This window comes from Lygodium microphyllum, chromosome 1, assembly GCF_053477565.2.
Source record: "Lygodium microphyllum isolate KBCC chromosome 1, Lygodium_microphyllum_v1.1.10, whole genome shotgun sequence".
Taxonomy (NCBI): Eukaryota; Viridiplantae; Streptophyta; class Polypodiopsida; order Schizaeales; family Lygodiaceae; genus Lygodium; species Lygodium microphyllum.
The window spans coordinates 19901913-19916699 of NC_141135.1; positions in this window are offsets into that span (position 1 = coordinate 19901913).

A 14787-nucleotide genomic window follows, 5' to 3' on the forward strand; every position below is an offset into this window, starting at 1 on the left:
TCCCTAGTTATACGAAATATAACTTTCCCGGTTTTATCTTTGAAATCCAAAAACCCTGCTTTGTCAATCTCATGCATAAAATTGTCCCCAAGGAACTGTTGCAGTCCCTTAAAAAAAAAACGACTTCCACAAAGAAAAATATAAGTAATAACTCCAATGCTCCTAAACATCAGCCTCTGTGCTGTATGAGGTGCAACATAGTAGGCACTTCCCATGATGTCATTAAGTCTCTCCTCTGGCTTGACAAAAACCGATTGACCAAAATCAATAGCCTTCATTGATGCAGCTTCATCCTTCGTTGTGAAAAGAAAATTCTCTGGCTTCAAACCCCGATGAACAACACCTTGCAAGTGGCAGAAGGATACTATGTTCAAAATTTGCACCACAATAACCTTTGCATCCTCCTCAGAGTATCTTCCACCCCGTGAGAGAATGCAATCCAACAACTCTCCTCCCTCGCAAATTTCCATAATCGGTATATCTTGAAATAAGTGTAGCCCATGAGATTGCATCTCAAGTTACCAATCTACCAAATTCCTTATTCTTCTCCATCTTCGACATAGAATGAAAGAGCAAACATAACAACTAAGTATGTACAAAGTAACAAATCTCATGCACAACTTTTGGGTGGTTTTCACACCTCAAATGCGCAGCAATACGACATCCACCCCCTCTAATCCTGCGCATCCTCCGGATGGGCCAACTACCCATGATCATTATCATCAAGATCCACAAACAAATCAATCTCTTCGTTATGCATTTCCGGTAGATCAACAAGATATCCAGCCATATCATCCGTCTCTTCCATTGGAGTTTCTTGACGTTGTTCTTCTCTCGAAAATTCTTCCAATGCATAATCCTCATCATCTCTTTTCTTGAAAATCTTGATTCTTTTTCCAGCAATAGGCACTCTAAGCACTGTTCCATCCAATTCTGTCAACTCATATGTTGCATTATCAAAAACATGTCTAACTATGTATGGCCCAAACCATCTTTTCACCATCTTTCGAAGTGCAGTATGCTGATTTTCAAGGCTGCTATCAAAGACCAATACCCAATCTCCCTCTTCTATTGCTCTAGGCCGCAAGCGATGCCTGCTATCAAACCTGTCCTTGTTCCTTAGTCTAGCAACTTTCAACCTGTCAATAGCTAGCTGAATATCCTCAGGTCTCCTCTCCAACTGTCGAATCCGAAGAGCTAAGAGCTCCTCTCTCGTCAAATCCTCCTGCCATGGTAAAACTGACCAAGTCAAAGCACAAGTCTCAATCGGCATAACAGGTTTCTGACCATACATCAACTCTGCAGGCATATATCCTGTAGTAACACTATGAGTCGTACGATCAGCCCATAAAGCAAATGGTAGAAGTCTCGGCCATTCTCCAATCCGTCCTCTACATGCTTTGGCTAATGCTTTCACTATCGGCGGATGCCCTCTTTCACTCTTCCCATTTCCCTCTGGATTGTATGCTGTGGTTAGAGCCAATTTGATTCCTAGCTGAGAGAAAAACTCCCTAGCTTCATCTGCATCCAATTCACCACGATCCGCAGTGATCTTACCCACACAACCATACCTGCAGAAAATTTCCTCCAATAAGAACTTACACACTGCACTAGTGGTCTTCGTTCTCAAAGATCTGCCCTCAACATGATTGGTAAGATCCTCTCTAGCCAAAACAATGTACCTCATCTGCCATAGACCCATAGGCATGGTAACCAAATCAACTACCCACTTATAATGAATGCATAGCGGATAGGTCGGATGAAGCTCATCTCTATGACGCACTACTGAATACATCTGGCAGTCTCTGCAAGTCTCAACAAAGTGAGAAACATCTCTGTACATGCCTTTCCACCAATATTTCTCCCTGATCTTCTCATAAGTAGCCCATACTCCTCTATGACCAGCCCAAGGACTCTCATGAAACTCCCTCATCACTTGTAACTGTGTCTCTCTATCGCAGACAACCCGCAAAGGTAATCCGCCTCTTTTCTTCGGATGCTTCCAAAGAAATCCGTCCTTGAGAAAATAACCATAGGCTTTCCTTCTGATCTTCTTGAACTCTTCATCTGTCCATTCATCTCTTTTGCTTAGTGTACTAAGGTACCTGCCAATTTGCAACCAATCTCCAACATAGAGCTCTTCTGTGAAAGCCACAATATCATAAACATGACAAACATGATCAACCATAGTGGCTGAAATTTCTGCATCATCCTCTTCTACAAGTAGAGTCTCCTCATCATCATATCTGGCTCTAGACAACATATCTGCCACTGGATTATCCTTCCCTGCTATGTGTTTAAATTTCGGATTTAATGACTTGATGTATGCAATCCATCTCAACATGGCTATATCCGGAGTACAGCAACTCGTGATCATACCAATCAATGGCAAGCAATCTGTCTCTACCACAACTGAAGCTCCAATAAAGTACTCCTTGTCACATTTGAGAGCCGTCACAATCCCCAATAACTCCCTCTTGATTTGCGGATATCTCCTCTGTCTCTCGTTTAGGACTTTCGCCCCAAACCGAATAGCATACCTATTTCCATCTGCATCATCTTGACCCACAGCCCAACCTATGCCAATTGGACTAGTGTCAACTGTCAATACAATAGGCCTATCACAATTATAATCCGCTTTTCTAAGAGTAGGAGCATTCTGCAATAACTTCTTCAATCTCCGCATAGCTCTAGTGTGGCTCTCATCCCAATAAAATTTCTGCCCCTTTCGAAGCAGCTGATACAAACAATCTGCAATGTGTGAAAAATGAGGTATCCAAATCATATAAAATACACAAGCACCAATGAATCTCCGTACCTCAGAAGTGGTAGAACAATACTCTGCAATCTTGCCTATAGCATTCACCTTATCAGGTGAGGGTTTCCTGCCATAATATCCACACATATGCCCAACAATGACAACCTCATTCACTCCAAAAACAGATTTTTGCCCTGAAAGTGTCAAGTTCACTTCTTCTAACCTGGCCAAAATCTTCTCACATGCTGAAATATGATCAGCCACAAAGTATCTGCATCCCTGCTCATTTAGGCTCTCATTCTTCTCTTCTTCTGCACACCCCTTAATGGGCACATCATCCAAGAAAGGCATAGTAAGCTGAGGTATGTAATCACGAAGGACCTTATGCATGGCATTCATCATATGCGCAACAGAATTAGTGGCACCTTGAGGCAAGGTACACATCCTGACAAGCCCAATAAGAGTTCTCATGGTGGTTATATCCCTGCTTTCCAAAGCCAGCTGAAACTGATCATAACCTGAATACAAATCACCCAAAGAATAGATGGCACGTCCAGCAAATGCCTCTGCAAACTCATCCACAACTGGACCAATACCAACATTCCTGATAGTAACCCTGTTCACTGGCTGCATGTCCTGAATAAATCGAAGAGTACCATTCTTCTTTGGAACTGTAAACCACCTGTTTGAGTATGGTGCAGATGAAGGCTCAAGGATTCCCATCCTGATCTTCTCATTCAATAAATCAATCAGCTTTGGCAAGTGTGCTTTAGGCACTGGAATAGGTCGGAGATTCCATGGAATATGAGGAATAGTAAAAATAACCATAGGAGCAACAATATCAGGATTCACACATCCAATCTCATGTGGGACAAAAGCAAATCCCCTTCCATGACGCTTAAGCATCTCCTGAAAGCATTGCTTCTCCATGGGTAACAAGAAATCACCATTTCCAATTTTCAATTCAGCAAGTGTCTCTGCTGAAAATTTATGACCAATATGCTCCGGATTCCTCAAAATTTGCTGTTTAGCAGCCCTCTCTATTTGCTGATCACTGTCAGGTAGAAGCGGTACAGCAACCGGCTTCACCTTCTTATCCACAGTTTTGTATTTCGTGTCAACCTTGGCTTCATTATGCTCTTCTGCATTACATAAACCTTGCTGTAAATCAGCAATTCTGCACTCCAATGGCTGAATATTCTCAGCCCTCTGCTCTATGGACTGCATAGGAACAGCCCCAAACTCTGAATGCTGAAATATTTCAGCAGTAAACTCTGTTGGCTGAAATTTTTCAGCCCTCTGTCTCTCTGAAAGCTGATCATAACCAGCTGGAAACTCTGTTTGCTGAATTTCTTCAGCACTCAACACTCTTTGCTGAGTTTCCTCAGCCTCTGACTCAATCTGTGACATAAAATCTGCAATTTCATGAAACATGTCCAGGGACTGCACTAATACATTACCATGACAATTCAGCATATCAGTTTTCAGCATATCTCTCATCTCTGTCATCGTATCTGCACAAATCACACTGTCATACATACCATCTATGTGCTCATCATCCTCCAAAATTCCTGCATTTTTCAAATTTTTCTCCTTCCTGCATATATACTGCCTGGCAGCTCTAGACAATCTAGAAGTCTTCTGATAGCTCATTGAACTGTTTGCTGAAATCCCAACATAACCGGAGGAGAAAACACCGCTGCCAGGAGGCGAGAACTCCAATCTCCTCTCCTCTGTACCACCGTCGTCTCGCGAAACGGCGGTACCTAATGAAAACCCGAATCCCTCATAGTGGGCAAGGGTGCATCTCTGAGAGTATCCCTGTTTCTAACATGGTTCACACATACAGTCATAAACTGAACTGCTCTCATACCATCCTTACTGCGAATCCGTGCATAAGCAGATCCATCATCCATGACCTTTGTTTCCATGCGCATCTCTGTAATGAATGGCTGACCAAGAATTATGGGATAAGAGCATGAATCCTGCAGAAAGAAATGAAAATCCTCCTCTACATCACCAATAGAAACCCTGACACTAGGGCAAGCAGCATATAAATCACCTGCAGTGTTATTGGCAGCTCTCATACGCCACCCATGCTCTACATCCATAGGCCATCTGTTACTCTCATAAACTCCACGAACAATGAGATTAATCTCTGAACCATGATCAACCAATGCAACATAAGGCACCTGTTTTTCTCCAACCTTTACCATCGTCTCTGTAGTTGCCCTAGCCCAATGGCTCCGCGAAAAGTGACTACGCGGTATCAAAACAGGCTCATCAATTTCAGCATAATGCATAGGCTGAACCCTCTTCTCTACCTGTGGCAAAACAGAAGCATTATCAACCATAACCTCATCATCATCCTCATCCAACTCTCCAATCAAAACTCCCTGTGTATTAGTGGTAGCCAATGCATGTCTTTTCCTCTTCAGGACCTCCTGAAACTGATCCTGAAACTCTCTTTTTGAGATGCCCAAAATCTCAGAAATAGTGAAAGTCACCTCACTGCCAAGTATCTTATCATTAAAGATTTTCTTCATGTCTGTAGATGTCTCAATATCGGACATCAATCTGAATCCTGGCTGCTTTCTCTCTCTAGGCTCTTGCCTCTTTTCTCTCTTTTGAGCATCCTCCATCTGTCGATCTGGCCCTGATCGTGAAGACGGTCCTGCAGTAGGTGGAGTAACAAACTCACCCCCTCTAGTCTTCTTAGCTGCACTTGGATTTTCTTCATCCCTCTTACGCTTCTCCTCAACAAATACATCTGCACCATGAGATTTAGCCAAATAAGCATAAATAGAATACCTGTCAACAGGCGAGTCCCAACCTGTCTCTGATCTGATGCTAGAGCCTGCGCTAGTCAAAACAGTTTGCTGAATTTTCCCCTTGTTTGCAGTCTCCATAGCATAAGTCCATAGTGCGGACTGAGTCTCTGATCCCTTCTCAATCTGTACTCCATATGCAGAAGCATCACCTCTAGCCGACACATAAGAAGTACGCGCAGCCATGTCCTCCACTAACTTCTTCATTCCACCTTTACCAAAGTTGGTAGCAAGTGGAGCTCCTGTCTCAGTCAACCAAATCTTACCATCTTGCCCTCAATATACCAAATTTTGCCTCCTTGCATCCTGGAAAGAGTCACAATCCCTGCAATGCTGATGCTCCGTACTATCACACCAAATACATCTCCGATCTCTCCTAGGTGCACTAGGAGCACTCCTAGGTGCAATAGAAGCACTAGAAGAAGTAGCAGGCGTAGTCGAAGCAAACTGCTCCTTCAACTTACCCACCAACTCCGCTTTGACTGACTCAAGTGTCAAATCTGTGATACCTTTGATTATGTCATCAAGAGAAGTAGGCACCGATGGAGCGGATGGTTTTGGAGCAGAAGGTGTAGGCATCGGTCGTGGAACAGGAGGAATAGATGGAGTAGAAACAGTAGGCACTGGCATAGGCCAAGAAACTGGCTGAGGAGGAGAAGAAATAACAGGGATAGAAGTAGGCATAGGAGCAGATGATGGTGTAGGTGTCATGGAACCATTCTGTAGGCGAGTCTTCCATATCCTCCTCTTAGTCAATGTCGAGACTGCATCCTGAGCATCCTGCCAATCAGTTTTAAGACCCATAGGCTTCGTGCGATCTTCAAGAAGCTCACCCAATTCTTCTTGAAGACCAGGATCTGCAGCTTGCAAGAAAAGCTCAACTTTTTCAACATCCAATGCTCTTTGTTCAATGGCATCAAGCTGACTATACCTCTCTTCGAATTCTCGAATCAACTCCGAAGCAACAAGACCCTTGTTTGGCATGTAGACCCACTCTCGGAATGACCGTCAAGTAGCCATACCAAAGTCCTCAAGGAAGTATTCTTCTTTAAGAGCCTTCTTAAAATCTTGCCAATGTGTATTTTGAATAAATAAATCAGTCACCTTTGTCCTCAAAGCAGGTGTGACAAGGAAGTACTTACTCATAAGTCCAGCAGGAACTCCAAAGAACCCCATCTTGATCTCATATGTCTTCAAATATGCTGAAACATTACGCCCGTCAAATAGCTTCTTCTCACTCTCAACTGCTTCAATAGCCTTAGTCGTACTGTTTGCATTCTCCTGCTCCGAATAGAGTTGCCTTTGCTGAGACAACTGTTGTTGATGCAATTGTTGTTGCTGCTGCATATACATTTGTGTTTGCTGATTTTGGAGCTGCATATACATGGACATATTCTGCAAAATCTGTTTTAGATCCTCCGTTGAAGTACTTGACGCAGCAGTCATTGATGGAGCTGAAGTAGACGCAGCTGGAGTTGTAGAAGAAGCTGAAATAGAGGCTGAAGTATCTCCCATCCTGAAATTTCTGCGACGCTTTCACGTCGGGTTCACCAAAGATGTCGAAGGGTTTGTGAAAGCAATGTCGCAACCACAGAAGTCCTTGATAAATTCCAGAATAGAAGATCAAACAGGTGAATAAGAAAAATGAGAAAAATGATGTCAATTAGTATTCATATTTCTGTCATGAAGTTTGCAAAATACAGGATGACTTCATCTGATTTTAGGCCTCTTAATTTGATTCTGCAGCATTTGTAGATCCTTGACCTCAAGTCATAAAAAAGAAGAACCTCCATTCATTGCAATTGTCTCAAAGAATGATAGTGGGGTGGCACCCTTAGCAATGTAATTCAGAATTTGTCTCTCCTTACTCAGTATAGTATTTGTCTCATATGAAGTTAAAGCATGATATTAACAACATTTTTCAACTTCCATAGTTTCATGACAGAGTACATGAAGTTCAAGGCAACGTAATATGACACCAACAGGCTACTGTATGTATACAGTAAAGTTCCACAGTTATTAACTTCACAATCCTCGTAAATAAGTAGTTAATACGGATATTTTGCTCCAATCTGTGGAAATATGATGTCACTTTCCGGGCACGACCCGTTCTCTGGTATATTGCATCAAACGGTAAGCAGGCAAGCACATCTGGAATAAGGTCGGACTTTGCATATCTGAGGGCAATGCGTCCATGTTCAACCAGCTGCCAGTCAGGATCTGTATCATCAGGCTGTGGTCTCCAAGAGAAGACAGCTACACCTTCTTGATTCCAAGTAGAATCTCGATGTCCACCAATGACAAATAGCTCATCTCCCAGACATTGGCGGATGAAAAAAAAAACGATTTCCCTCTCTTCCTTCCGTTTGCGTCCACTTTTAGCGCTTGGATTCCTCCAAACGTTGTTGAAGATTGTAATTTCAGAAGTTATACACATGTCACATCATCTCCCTGGAATCCACAGTCAGAAACTGCGCTCGTAAGCTCATGAATTCTTCTTCTTAATGAACGAGCATGTGGCATGAGACTGCTAGATGGCATGTGTCAATCACCGCAATTTGCATCAAAGAGAAATCTGCCTCAGAGCGCAATCTACTTCAGAGCATCTGTTCCTCTGTGACCATGATCCTCTTTTTTTTTTCCTTCTGATTCCCCTCACTTCATGTTGAACTCTGAGTCGTTACAGCAACCTGCGTGCGCATATTCTCTCTCACACACATGATCAAATTTTAGGCTATTTAATATCCTCTCTGTCCTGTCATCATGCTGGGCCTCACCATCGGCGATCTCATCCCCAAACTCCATTCACGGCTACATCAACTCTACGGCTATATCAGCAACAATTTGGCCATCACCTTCTCTCACCTAGCTGATTTCAGTCTTGTCAACACCACCGAGTTGAGCTCTGTCGGAGCTCCAGAAGCGCAACGTGATCACCTTCTCTCACCTAGCTGATTTCAGTCTTGTCAGCACCACCGAGTTGAGCTCTGTCGGAGCTCCAGAAGCGCAACGTGAAGGTGATTGCCGTGTCCAATGATTCTGTGGAGTATCAGAAGTCTTGGTTCAAGGACATTGAGGCCTACAATTCTGTCTCTGTCTCCTTCCCGATACTGGCCAACCCCCCCAATTAGCATCGCTCCTTTTCTGTAACCCATGCTTTTTATGTTGAAGCCTCCTTTTCCCAGCTGATGCCGTCCTCCCTTTTCGGATTTCCCTCCTTTTCATTTAACCGGCCGCTTGCATTTACTATTTTATGTACATCATGATACTTGGATCCATACAGTAGCACAGTACTCCCACCTTTACTGTGCCCAATTATAGCTTTCACAATACGCCCCCGCTGCATCCAATGAGCTACCACAGAACGAAGGTCCTCCACTTCTTTAGAATAGTTGCCAAATTGAAATTCACCCTCACTTTCTCTGTTGCCTGAGAAGTCGAATCTGAAAACTGTTAGGCCTGCTTCAACTAGCATGGATGTGATATTGGCATGGAGTTCACAATCCTTTGAGGAATCCTTGGATATTTGTAAGACTGCTTGTTTAATATCTGTATTAAGGCGCTCCATCAAGCTGTCCCTAGTTATACGAAATATAACTTTCCCGGTTTTATCTTTGAAATCCAAAAACCCTGCTTTGTCAATCTCATGCATAAAATTGTCCCCAAGGAACTGTTGCAGTCCCTTTAAAAAAAAACGACTTCCACAACGAAAAATATAAGTAATAACTCCAATGCTCCTAAACATCAGCCTCTGTGCTGTATGAGGTGCAACATAGTAGGCACTTCCCATGATGTCATTAAGTCTCTCCTCTGGCTTGACAAAAACCGATTGACCAAAATCAATAGCCTTCATTGATGCAGCTTCATCCTTCGTTGTGAAAAGAAAATTCTCTGGCTTCAAACCCCGATGAACAACACCTTGCAAGTGGCAGAAGGATACTATGTTCAAAATTTGCACCACAATAACCTTTGCATCCTCCTCAGAGTATCTTCCACCCCGTGAGAGAATGCGATCCAACAACTCTCCTCCCTCGCAAAGTTCCATAATCGGTATATCTTGAAATAAGTGTAGCCCATGAGATTGCATCTCAAGTTACCAATCTACCAAATTCCTTATTCTTCTCCATCTTCGACATAGAATGAAAGAGCAAACATAACAACTAAGTATGTACAAAGTAACAAATCTCATGCACAACTTTTGGGTGGTTTTCACACCTCAAATGCGCAGCAATACGACAACGGGATCGAAATAGCACCGGGATGGCGGTACGGGACACGCAGACGCGACCAGGGCGCGTGGAGGTGCGTGAAATTGAAAAGGGGCGCGTTCACGCGCGGGACGAGACGCGCGAAAACACGTAAAAATAAAGAAAAATTAATATCTCCCAATCTGGTCATCAAAACGAAATGTCATAAAAACAAAAACTGGGCAGGACGGCAGGGGGAAGATAGGGAAAACATGCAACGGGGGTTCCGGGGGAAAGACAGGGCGTTCACATGCAAAAATCGCAAAAAACGGGTCCAAAAACGCAATTAAAAATTAATATCGAAAGATCCGTGCATCGGAACGAGGTGCAAGAAAAAGGAAAAATGTGCAAAAAGATGTGCCCGACAATCCTATAACGTCAAAACATAGTTTCGACTTAGATAAGATGCGTTCACGTGGGAAAAACCCAAAAAACAGACCCGAAAATGGGATCGGAAATTAGTATTGGACGAACCACTCGCCGGAATGTCAAGCAGTAAAAAGGAAAAATTCCGTAGGAAGGTGGATACAGGGTACGTCAAAACGCAGTTCCGGCGGAAGTAGGAGGGGTTCACATGAGAAAAACACCAAAAATACACCCGAAAACACATTTAAAAATTAATAATTAAAAATCCAGAAGTCGAAAGAGGGTGGAGGAAAAAGGAAAAAGATGGGGGAAGGCGTGATGGACAGTGCTATCAAATCAAACTGGAATTCCGATGCAAATAGGGCAGGTTTACATAGAAAATGTCAAAAAGACGTACGAAAAAGTCTTAAAAACCCGTAAAATTAATATTGAACAAATCGTGCATCGGAATGACACGGAGTAAAAAGGAAAAATGTCAAGGAGAAAGTGATTGTCAGGGCTATGACATCAGATCACGGTTCCGAAGCAATAAAAGTACATTCACATGGAAAACCGGCTAATGTGCGTAAAATGCTTCAAAAATTAATAACTCGAGAATTGTGCACCGGAACAGGGGTAGGTAAAAAGGAAAAATGGTCAGTTCAAAGGGAGGAACAGGGCTATAAGGTTGGATGTAGACTTCGGTGAATGTAGGGTGCATTCACATGGCAAGACCGCAAAATCAGGGAATGAAGGAAAACTGCAAGGGAACAGCCCCAAGGGTGGGTGGAAAATGGACGGATGGGTGGAAAGGGACCCCATCAGGATAAAAGCAAGTTATGGCATACATGCATGAGCAGGTTGAGGCATATGTAGAGGGGTATGCAATGTAGACATGCAGGGACGCGTCCCCACACTTAAAACCTTAACACATAGGGTTAACCGAGCAACAGGGACGTAGGACCACACCACAAACCATCCACTAACGTCCCCACACTTAAAACATGAACGTCACTAAGAAACAGAAATGGTAGGGTTAGAAAAACTTGGCCCATGTGGTAGAGAATCAAGGTTGATTATCGATGGCACGTCCACTGTCGTTGTCGGCTGTAGGAGGTACCAAGGTATCTTCACAACACACGTCCTTCATGGTAGGGACCACGTGGCAGCACCCAGGGAGGTAGCTGATTGAAGGAATCGCAGGAAAGTCGTCGATGATGAGGGATATTACACTCAACTCACAATCACTCAAATGGAATGAAAGAACAGTCACTCGCCCCATGACTAATATCACTCGAGGAAGAATGATGGAAACCCATTTCTCGTACCCGGTTTAGAAATCGACAAGGGGATGGTGTAGAGGGAGTATGCTAGGGTGCATAGTTGATGGTGCATTAGTGTGTCCAACCCATCTGGCATAAGTGCAAGGAGGAAGGCAAGGGAGCCTTACAGTGCAGTGTACAGAACAGGGTGATGTGTCCTGTGATGACGGCAGAGACCCATCCCGTGGGTGCATAGGGAAACGGGAACATACCTAACTCCAAATGTCGTAACGTCCCTCAATCTCACCTCTCGGTAATTGATTGAAGAAACTCCAGTCACACTCAGCCCACCCTCTGTCTCACGCTCTGTTGATAGATATAGGAGGGAAACCATGTCCTAAAACCCATTGATGTAATCCTCACGGTCACTTGTGCAAAGGTTTTATGCATTGTGCACATTTGATGATGCAACTATGCATCTCGCCCTGTGCCGGCATACGGTGCGAGAAGAAAGGCCAGGGAGCCTTATGGTGCAGTGCATAGAAACAGATCGTGCTTTGTGCATTGAGAGGCCCATCCCGTGCATGCAACACTTCATTCACACTACTCACCGCTCATTTGATTTGAAGGGAAAGACTGGTCTCTCGCCCCACCCTCTGTCTCACTCTCTGATAGTTACAGAGTGATGCCAGGAGGCATATTTCATGGTAGATTCCATGCCACGACGGATTTCGTGAGGTTTTACGGTGGATTCCGTAAACTTAGATGACCGGGGCTCATACACAAAGTGGATTCTTTGTGCGAGAAGTTGATGGGGACGCCTGTCCTTTTCGGGCGTTTCATTAATTTAGTGTGTACATGGGTGATTCCATAGTGGGTGATTCCGCAAAATGCATATTAAATTAATAAACGTTTATGAGTTTAGAGTGCGTACTCGTAATAAATTAAGGTTAGGATTTATTTCTAACCAGTTGATTTATTTATGTAGCTGAAGACTGCTAGGTATTCACTTTTGTCGATTTAATTGTATTATTTTACTAACGATTGTGAATGCTTTAGTTGATGTGTAGATATAGCAGCAGTGGCGGAGGAAAGCATTGGAGTCTAGCGAGTATTCGACCTATGGATTATATTTTGATAGGCACCACGCCTATATTTTGTTATGTCTATTGAGGGATCGATTATTTATTATTATTTTGTATGCGCCTATACGCACGGATATGTTATTTCTATTTGGGACATTGTGTTGGGCGTGCGAGACTCCATGGGCACCGTCCAATAGCTTTATTTCCTATTTTTGTAGAAAGCAAACTCAAAAGCTAAAAGCTTGCCATATTTTTGTAAATTGGGCTATTATTGAGCATGAAGATGGAAATATACATAAAAAAGAAATAACGTAGCTCTCCCAAATCCTTCATCTCAAACTTCTGCTTCAATAGCATTTTCACATGAAGGATATCTTCATCACTGTCACCTATCATAATCAAATCATCAACATAAATGGCAAGTAGCATAATATATTTCTCTGTTTTTCTCACATAAAGTGAGAAATATGCCTTGGAAATCTGAAAGCCAATAGTGACAAGATACTGTCCTATCTTGTCAGACCATGCTCTAGGTGCTTGCTTCAAGCCATACAATGCTTTCTTCAACCTGCAAACAAACTCAGGATGAACAACATGCACATAACCTGGTGGCTGATCCATATATACCTCTTCTTGCAAATCACCATGCAACAAGGCATTCTTTACATCCATTTGATGTAAAGACCATTCTTTTGATGCAGCCATAGCAATGACTGCTCTTACGGTTGCCATCCTTGCAACTGGACTGAATGTTTCTTCATAATCAATGCCATATGTTTGTGCATACCCCTTGACTACTAATCTTTCCTTGTATCTATTCACAGAACCATCTGCATTGTGCTTCACCTTATAAACCCACTTACAACCAATTGCATTCTTACCTTTAGGCAAAGGTACCGATTCCCATGTAGCATTTGCTTCCAAGGCATCCATTTCTTCATCCATGACTTTCTCCCATTTTTCTTTTCCCATGGCTTTCTCAAAAGAAGTGGGTTCTGGTTCCTGTATCACTTTGACCATATAGGCATAGTGAATGGCTGTAAATCCATCATATTTCAGCCTATCCACAGGATACCTAGCTCTGGTAGACCTACGCAAAGTAGGTTCATTCCCAGGTGCTCTCAAATCATCCCTGGTCTTCCTTACTCCATGTGTAACAATAGAAGGAATACCCAACTCATCATCAATGCTCTGTTCTGAGCCACTGGATTCACCATCCACATAAGAGTGACCTGCATTCACATCAAACATGGGCTGATCTACCTTCTCTTTTCCTTTTCGTGATACCTGAATACCACTATCTGCATTGCTTTGAGAAGATTCTCCTGATCTCAATCTGCCTGTCCATGGCAAAGAATGTGAACCACTGCTAGAGGACGTTCTAGGTCCACTAATATTTTGTAACTGCTGCTGTGAATTCTGTGCAGCATTACCATTTTGTGCATCTACATCATCAATCACATTTACTGGTTTATACCAGCTACTCATCTTGTCAAAAACAACATCTCTGCTCACTGTAAACTTATGAGTAGAAGGGTTATAGCATCTATACCCTTTCTGCTTGCAGAGAGTAACCAATAAAGATGCACTTCTCAGCTTTTGGATCCAACTTGGATCTCAACTCATCTGGCACATGAACATAGGCAATGCAACCAAAAATCTTCAAATGAGAAATATTTGGTTTCCTACTAGTATACCTCTCCTCTGGAGTCATCCCATGTATTGCTACAGTGGGAGTCCTGTTCATTATGTAGACTGCTGTAGCAACTGCTTCAACCCAGTAAAAATCTGGCAAGTCTTTTTCATTGAGCATGGCACGAGATACCTCTCCAATATGCTTGTTTTTCCTTTCTGCAATTCCATTTTGTTGTGGGGTATGACTGCATGAATATTGCTGCTTTATGCCATGCTCCTGTAGGAACCTTGCAAACTCATTTGAGAGATACTCTCCCCCTCCATCTGACCTTAGGCATTTTATTTGCAGGCCTGTTTTTTTTTCAACCATAGCTTTAAGAGTTTTGAAATGCCCAAAAACTTCACTTTTCTTTTTCATAAAATACACCCAAACTTTTCTGCTATAGTCATCAATAAAAGTGACAAAATAATGACAGCCTCCAAGAGATGCAGCTTTAGTAGTCCACACATCGGAGTGGATTAATTCCAATGGCTTCTTACTTTCTTGAACATGTCTAGGAAATGGTTTCCTTGCCTGTTTTCCAAATTGACAGGCTTCACATACCTTATGCATTTCTGCAACCTTGA